Genomic DNA, 9,262 nt, shown 5'->3' with positions numbered 1-9,262 from the left:
CACTTTTTCCTGAATACTTTCCTAGTGGATATGAAGCAAAAAGGAAGAAAGGCTACTGTCAAATTGATTAAGTGAAAGCTCATTAGAGAAAGTAACAAGAGGTAAAATCTGCATATGCATTGCAGAAATGTGTCTGATCTTGCTAAGTTGTGAAAAGACAAAATAAGCTCAAAACTCCTTGTGCTGTAAGTAGCTCTGGGGAGATGGGGGCTGGGGATGGAAAGGGCTCCCAAATGTGTGTTACATTAAGGATTCCTCCTAAGAAAGAGGCTGTGGAGCAGCCCCCGCTAACACCACTTCACTGAAGGGTTTTAACGACCAGCCCTGATTTACGGGGGGTTGTGCCGGTGCCGTAAAAATTCTCAATTCCTTGAGCCCTGACAAACAAGACCACAACACAAAACCCCTGAACAGCAATCCAGCAAAACTGCTTAAATGGTGGTTCCTTAAAAATAAAACACAATATAAAGTCAGCAGTAATTACTGTGTGTGTTCTCAGAGCTCAAAACCGCCTTTCTATGTGCTTTTTTTTTTTTTCCCAAAATGTGGTTAGGTAATTTTTTTTTTTTTTTTTTGGCTTGAAATAGGGAAGATCTCCCTTTAGTTCTAACAAGCTAACTGGTTGAATTATTGATGTCTGAAAATGAGCCCTATCAGCTCATCCTGGGGAGACTTAGAGGTACAGGCATGAGCTGGACACGTCCTCTGCTGGGAGCATCTTGGATGGGATCCAAGTTTGTGAGTGTGTTTCTGGGTGTTTCATCATGATTGTTCACCACATCCTCTCTGACGTCACGATGCTGCAGGGTCTGCAGATGAATTCCATCTTTCCCCCATGGTTTGTCCCCCCATAACCAGGGATGTCTGGTTGCCCACAGGGATGCTTCACTCCAGTGCATCATTTTGGGGCATCTTTCTCAGCTTAGCTGAGCCCTTTTCAGAGGCTCAAACTGAGCACTGTGTGATGGCTGCAGATTAAATTGTCTTTAATTTCTGAAAATATAGATCAAAATTCTAATGTGGTTTTGAATATGGACTGCATATCCACAGGCTTTTATGTGAGAGGCAGTAGGGCACCTAAACCTTGCTGCCTGTAGTAAACATGTTACTAATACCTTAAATAACTTTTCTCTTACACATACAATCTAGCACACTTCGTTTCTTCTACCTTTAAAAAAAAAATAAAATATATATATATATACATATATATATATGTATATATCCCAATTAGAAGAGGCCAAAGAAGAGGAATACCAAAGTACCAAGCTAAAGTAATGTGATAACTTTGAACTTAATCCATGAAAGACAGATATTTTACGGTTCAGGCTAAAACTCAAGGCTGACATCTAACCTGACACAAATATGCTGTTGCATGTGAGAGTCCTTGTTTAAAAAAAAAAATGCTGGGAATCTGCAGGCATAAGCCTGACAGTGCTAATTTAAATAGGAAAATGTATCTGTTTGGGAGGTAGACCACACATCTGAAAGTTATGAAAGCAAATGCCAATAATAACCATCTAAGGCAGAGCACGTTCCTTGGAATGTGGAAATTACTGTATTACAACAAAGCTGTTGTTTCCACCAGGGTGTTTTATAGCCTGGCTCATAATATTATGTATTTCGGCAGATCCCGGTAATTACAAATTTAAGTCTTAAATCCTTAGCTTTTCTTTATGTTCTCAAAGTACCCCTATAGGTATCCTCTCTCCAAGCTTAAATCAAACCCAAAATACAAGGTGAAATGGGGCTGGTTGAATTCCTGCACTTTATAATAATATTTATTAAGCCAGTTTTGAAGGGAAATGTTGAGCCGAGTGTTTTATTTAAATCCAATGGTACTCCAAAGCGCTCTGGAATTGTTTAATTAAAACCAAGGTGCACATTAATAAGAAAGGATATCATTTTGTCATTTATATATAATTTCTTGATTTTGTTAGGGGAATAAAAAATGAAGAAAGCCCCCCAAAATATAAAGAGAAGGAAGGACCAGTAAGCCTGATAATAGCCCTCCATGGCGAAGAAATAAGTATACAAGAGAAGAAAAGCACAGTGAGGAACATAATGTTAGTAAAACACTCTTAATGCTACACAAGCTGTAGAAAATGCTACTTTGCATTTGGGCTGCAGCATCGTTAACTGTGGGCAATTGAGTAAAGAGTGCACCTTTTAAACTAATTCCTTGTGCTGGAGACACTGCCACATCCAGGAGCCTACCTCATTAATATGCTATAGTGGTCAAATAGGAGATTAATAACAAAGTCACCTGCTAAACCTACTAGGAACCTGTTGATTAACAATAAGCTCCAAAAATAAGATACCAGCCTGCAAAGCAAAATCGAGTCCAAGGGCAACAAGTGCTTCTGTAATTTATTCCTTCTTTACACAAGGGCATAAAGCTCCCTTTATAACCGTGTTTTCAAGGCCCTGCTGTGAGCTGTAGGTGTGAGCTTTTCAGCTGATTTATTAATTTTAGTTTCAATCAAAGTGTCACCTGCAGACACAAAAATGTCGGCCTCACCACAGAAAACACAGGAAAAAAAAAGGGGGGGGGGGGGAGGAAACAGAGGCAGAGGAGAGAAAGACCAAAGGTTTTATTCTGAGAAACACTGCCAGCAATTTTTAAAAAATTTTTTTCTCTTTTGGTCACGTGAATACCGGACACCCTGTTCTCCACATAGCCCGAATAATTCCCAGCCACATAATTAAAAAAAAAAAAAAAAAAAAAGAAAGAAAAAAAATCCGAAATTAAACATTTTTGTCATACTTGGAAAGTCAGCCCCAGACCCGGGCAATGGCGCTAACCCGGCGGCTGCCAAAACAATCAGCCCCTGTTGTCAGTAGGGGGACATTCTCCCCAACCAACCGCCTGAACAACAAGTCCACTGAGCAAAATGTGCAAAAAATTCTCAATTAGTTGTCTTTATTTAGTGAACACTATGGGGTCCTCAACGGCACTATAGAATTATGGCAGGAAAGCTGAGCTCTTCAGTGGCTTACTAGCATTCTCCGAGGGTTGGAGTGCTGCTGGTAGCAGACTGGTGCCTCCAGGAGCTGGTGGTGGGACCCCGGCACTCCTTGGGTTTTGTCCTTTTGTCCTTCCCAGCCAGCAGGAAGTACAGCCCCATGTCCAGGGTATTCTGGGATATCTTCATCTCATTCACTGCTTGTGGGATCGGCAGCGCCCGTGCCTTTGTCAGTGGCCATGAGCATCCTCCTAGTCTGGGAAGCAAAAGCTCTGGGTTTGCCATTAAAAAAAGTGACCGACCCACCTGCAGAAAGTGGCTTTGCTCCCTCCTCCCTCCTCTCCCCAGCAGCTTTTCCAAATGAACATCCCCCTTCAACAGGCCGGGGCCGAAGGAGCTGAATGTTATGGTGCCACCCTGTTAAATTGTGTCAGATGTTATTGACACCCCGCTTCCATGTTGGAGAAAAAGAAGGCAAATAGGGGTAAATGGAAGCAGCTCCTTGTCCAATTCTTATCTTAATTTAAATGTAAAGTGAATGTCTTTCTCTCTTTTTTTTTTTTTTTTTTTTTTTTTTTTGTAAAAGAGAGGGGGAGCAAAAAAAGTTGAGTAGCAAGTGCTAGAAATGTCTTTTCTGAGAAAGAGGGTATTTGCTGCTTTAGGGAAAACACTATCATTGACTAAATTAACAAGTTGTCTTATCAACTGCCATAAGCCTTGAAGTCTAATTAATTTAGTACTGATCAATAGCCTTGAATGAAGCATTGATTTCTGCAGCTTTCCAGGGCTACAGCAGAAGCACATTCCCTGCTCCTTGCACGCTCCTCTTATAGGAACCAAGCACTAGTGCTAGTAACATTTATGTCCCTCTCTTCAATGTCCAGCAAGCATTTTAGGAATTAATTTCCATGAGAGACTTGATTCTAAAAAATACTTTAAAGAAAGAAATTAGCATGACAGGGGGTTCTGGGAAATCTCTATTTTTGGAGTTATATTTTGCTCTAAGAATCTCTACCTGAGAGGAAAAGGATTCAGTGGTAGATCAGGAAATGGTGGAAAGCTTGGCAGAACCTAGAGGCATCCATGTGTTTTTCCTCATTGATGCCTACCGAAGGGTTGACTTCTTGGACACATACGATGGATTGAGCAGGAGGATCCCTGCTCTGCTTTCAAGACAGAGACCTCAGAATAGAGTGTCAAAAATGTTACAGAATCAACCCTCCATGGTCATTAGAAAAGGAGCAAGCAAAGTCACTAAACACCAGAAGATGAGCTTAAAAGTAAAGTCACTCAGCTGCTGTGGGCATTTTCCAGCTGCCATCCAGAGATGTGCCATGGGAGACCATGGAAAACACTTCCATGGGGGCAGGGGAGATGTAGAGGGCAGTGGCTTGGGAGGGACAAGGTGATACTGAATGGTGCATGGTGTTGGTGAAAAGGTTCTCAGGAGCCCCATCACGATGGCTTCAGACCCAAAGTGCTGTGCCCACTCTATGACAAGATGTGCAAACCCACAATTCGAGGCCTCGCAGGTGCAGGAGGCACCATCAGCTGCGGCTCTTTTGTGACATCCTTGCCCCGGGTGGATGTGGGCTGGTCTCCCCAGGGAAATGGGCTCATTATTTGTGTCTGCAAGCCCAGGGGAGAGTTCCCCATCTGGCGGGATGGGGTTAAGTTCTGCCCTGGGCTACGTCCTGGCATCACCCGCTGCAGATAGTGCTCCGCCTTCAGTACCCAGAGCCAGAGCATGGGGCTTCCTTCCTTTGTCAGAATCACTCATGGCCAAATCCATCTGGATAAAATGAAGCAAAAAGATGAATTCAGAAGGTGGGAAGCATTTTGGCAGCACCAGCAGCTCTGCTGGGATGTGAAAGAGGCCAGAGTCAGGCCCTAAGTGCTTACAAATTAGCTTAAATTCCAAACCTGTGCTAGTAGGAGTCAAGCATTGTGACAGGTCTCCTCCAAATCTTTCACTTCCACCACCCTGCCTAGCTGAGGCACATCATTCATTTTATTTCTTTACTCTGCATGTTCTCCTAGGGGAAAAGCCACGCAAACCCAAATCCTGTGGGGGGAAAAAAAAAGGAAAAAAAAAAAGAAATGACAATAGGAAAAATTCAACACCGCAGAAGAATTACATTTAACCTTTACAAAATTCGGCCCTTTTAACTCCAGGCTAAAAAAAGAAACCAAAAAGCCCCACCACAAAAGTCCCTCTCCTAGTCTGTTTGGGGGCCTCCATGAGTTTCCATAGCACTTTACAAAAGATCTTTATTGAAGAAAAGATTGGACAAACTTTCCTTATATGTGTGGCCCTAGTCATTAATTGCCCCTGTCTTCTTTACCAAGGCCTTATTCCTATGTAAATACCCTTGCATAATGTTACAGGCTATTGTCAGGCCAGCGCCAGTCAGTCGCCACTTATATGCATTTTTATTTCAATCCGCTGTGCCGGAGAATGAAAAGATGTCTGGACTTAAGCTGTTTACCAACTGGGCCAAAGCTGCAGTGTGGAAGAACTGAAGAAAGCACCAGGCAACTGCAGGAACAGGCTTGGACAATGCAAGCAGCCATTTTCAGTTGAGTTATTAACCTACCCTGAAACTCTTCTAATCTACGCCTTTTTTAAAGAACAAATGTACTGAACCAAACATGAATGAGCCAGGACTATTAAGAGAGAAATCCTCTAAAGGACTATTGAGTGCAACATAGGTTTGTAATCATTTTGTCTCAGTTGCCTGCTACCAACATTATCAATGATGAAAATGCTTGCTCAGTTGTGGGGGATTGTCTCGTAATTAAATGACAGCGCCGTACTGTAAAAGAACATGCAGGAACACAGGAGATACCGAGGGCTTTCAAACGAGCCGCTCCCAGAAAGGACTCGGAATGGGCATGGATTACAATCCAACTTGAAAAACTGAATTAAGGACGTTGGGGTCTTCCTTTTAAAACACAGCACTTTTCTAGGCCCGCTGGGGAAGGAAAAGTTGCCGAAACGGGCTCTTGCATGCAGAACACTTGGGATGAAAAGGATCTAAAGCATGTAGAGGAAATTTTTCCTGCTTTAGGTTGGGAAGAAAAGTGCAAAAATGGAAAATCAAGCCCTCACATGTGCTCGCAGAAAAAAGAAAGAAAAAAAACTTATAAGTTTGCTGCAGGCTACATCTTTGTAGTGACTTAATGGCACTACAATCTACGTAGTGTAGTATTAGCCTTAAGAAACTCTTGACTATTTGCATGCATATTAGAATCCAATGAGAGCTTAATAAGTGCATATATATGACAGAGGAAACATCTCATTGCATAGTTAAAGCTACAAAAAAACATTGAGGGAGGCAAAGTCTCAAGTTAATTACCATTACAATGCAATCAAGTACAGCAGTCATAGCTGAAATCCTTTTCTATTAAGACTGCTAGGCTCAACCTTGTCTCTGCAGGTCAGCTCCAGCACAGATAACCTTTCCAGCAGACAAATACATGTAAAATTGGCTCATCTAATTAAAAGCTCAGGGAGGTGTAGAAAAATACCAGCACATTGAGGCTGAGCAAATCACAGAGTACCCCCTCCAGCTGGATGAAGCTACAATATGTGGCTGCTGTTTGTTCTGGAAGGAAACTGAGTCACTTACCATTTCAATAGGTTAATCAATTGACAATTAAATGGAGAAATTGGTTAACTCTGCAGCAATTAACATGACACTCTATTAAGTACACTTTCTAATTGCCACAGCTGCAAGTGAAAATTAACGTCTGTGTCAAAGCGGCTGCATGAGGTTGGGCTGTTCCTGGTGGTGGCAAGGTAATAAATGTAGCTTTAAAAGGCTGTTGTTCATTTTAGACCCTCAAGCACAGTGGGGAAAGGGCCCAGTGCTGAGCTCTATGGTTAGATACAGAGCACCACATGGGTTTATTGAGAGTGTATGTGGACCCATAGGGTACTAAATACATTTGTGTGTGTGCACACATCCCTAGAATAATGCTTATCCCTTCAAAACAACTTTTAAAATCGATTGTAAACTTCTTGGAGTGGGAAAGGTCTGTAACACATATATATAGTGTGCAAATAGTGTGTGTGTTGTTAAAGGTACACATGGAAGCAAATTCCCTGGAAGTGTTCCCAGCCAGGTTGGACAGGGCTTGGGGCAACCTGGTCCAGTGGAAGGTGTCCCTGCCCATGGCAGTGGATGGACCTGAATGGTCTTTAAGGTCCTTTTCTACCCAAACCATTCAGGGATTCTATGGAAAGACACGTAATTACAATCATCCTGCTCCCCTGAAGGACAAGAAGAAAATAAAAGTAACCAAGTGTTGTCTGATGTCTCTAGAACTGGCAGTTTGATGGCAGTTTGGAAAGAAAAATTTCTTCTGGTTTTGAAGACGTTTTTAGTTGTGGCCAGGAATCAGAGCAGACACCAGCTGAGCCCTCCCAAAGTTGGTGGAAACATTGTCCTTGCTTTTCAAGGGACAGAAATATTTGGTTTATAGCAAATGGTTCTGAGCTGTGCAGGTTCATCTCCCAACTCTTGGGATGCTTTACTGGAAGTACAAGTGAGGTATAAAATACAAGTAGCTGGCATGGACAGTGCTCCTTGCTCCAAAACAATGGTGTGGATGCCTGCTCCTCTCACACTGTCCTACAGACTGTGAGTCCAGGGAAGATGTTCAGCAGTGGCCACTGAACACAGACCTCAGGTTGGTTTTCAATGTAAATAATCACTGAATTCTTCATTTGGTGACCTTTAATCTCTGTTCATTCACACTACAAAAGCAGTAGTCCCCAGGTCCACCAAGGTCTTCTTCTGGTCAAAACAGAGAGATCCAGGATCTGGAGGAGATGCTGTTCTGGAGAAGGCCAATAAGCCCAATCTTCATTTAGGTGCCTTTTCTGGTGCCCAGCAATCTGCAGGAGTGAGGTTGCATTTTTTGGGGTATTTAGGGAAATCTGCTTTCTTGTGGATCCAGAGCTAGGATGACCTGTGTCACACATGGGTGGTGGAGGACAAGAGTGGGACACATCCTTGCATTTCACTGCTGCTTTCTGTGTTTTCTGCAGGCGTGGTGGGGTGGGAGATTATGAATAGAATAGAATAGAATAGAATAGAATAGAATAGAATAGAATAGAATAGAATAGAATAGAATAGAATATCCTGAGTTGGAAGGAACACACAGGGATCATTGAGTCCAACTCCTGGCCCTGCACAGGACACCTCAACAATCCCACCCTGTCCCTGAGAGCATTGCCCAAATGCTCCTGGAGCTCTGTCAGGTTTGGAGCTGTGACCATTCCCTGGGAGCCTGTTCAGTGCTCCACCACCCCCTGAGGGAAGAATGTTTTCCTGATATCCAGCCTAAACCTCCCTGGACACAGCTTCCTGCCATTCCCTTGTTTCCTACCGCTGTGTCTCAAACACAGGCCTCTGTAGCCAGCCAGTTTATGCTGGAACAGTCTGTCTCCTACTGGATATGGGACACTTATTTGGGACCCAAATATGAGAAGCCCTACAGAGACTTGTAAGGACACAGTCAGGTCTTCCCAGAGTAAATTCTATTACTTTCAAGCTCTGCTGTGAAAGAAGCAAAGCTGTAAATCCTCAAAGCTAATAGTGCTAGAATAGTAATTATTTGGTTGTTTTTTGTTTTGTTTGTTTGATGGGTTTTTTGACCAACAAAACCCAGGGAAAGACAAAAGGTTACATCAGTAGCTGCTGTTCAGAACCCAAACCATGAGAATTACAGATTTCTGCAATGAGATGAATTAAGCTAAAAGCCATATTAAGCAGTACTGCACATCTGCTGCATTTTTAAATTCCCTGTGTGTCCTTGCTGCTTATTGTTAAACTTGTTGTTGGGCTAATTGATAAAATCAAGCCCTAACATTTTATTCAGCCTGAATTCTCAAGAGGCTGCAGAATTCCTTCCAGTTTGGCTTTCCAGAAACTCGTATCTGCCGACAGGATTGAATTTTCCCGGGAGAGCCTATGAGATGCTTTTTTGCCTGGTGCTGGAGAATTTGGATTTGTAGCAGGCAGAAAAGCCAGAGGGATGGTGACTGTTTTTTCCTGCCTGAACAAAGTCTGTTGCAGCAGCAGGGAGGAGAATGAGGTCTGCCAGGATCCACCATCCAGCCCTGGAGTACCTGCAGCCGCAGGAGAGGACTCCATGGGACACGGTGTGGATGTCTGATGTCAGAAATGTGTCACTTGAAGAGGCTGCTTGGCTGGCAGCTTCCCAGAGAGTCCAGCAGAGCCAGTGGCAGCAGTTCAGGCTAAATAAATAGTGAGGAGTGAGAGATCAGG

Source organism: Aphelocoma coerulescens, chromosome 5, assembly GCF_041296385.1.
Source record: "Aphelocoma coerulescens isolate FSJ_1873_10779 chromosome 5, UR_Acoe_1.0, whole genome shotgun sequence".
NCBI classification, from domain to species: Eukaryota; Metazoa; Chordata; class Aves; order Passeriformes; family Corvidae; genus Aphelocoma; species Aphelocoma coerulescens.
Note: the sequence above shows the minus strand (reverse complement) of the source record.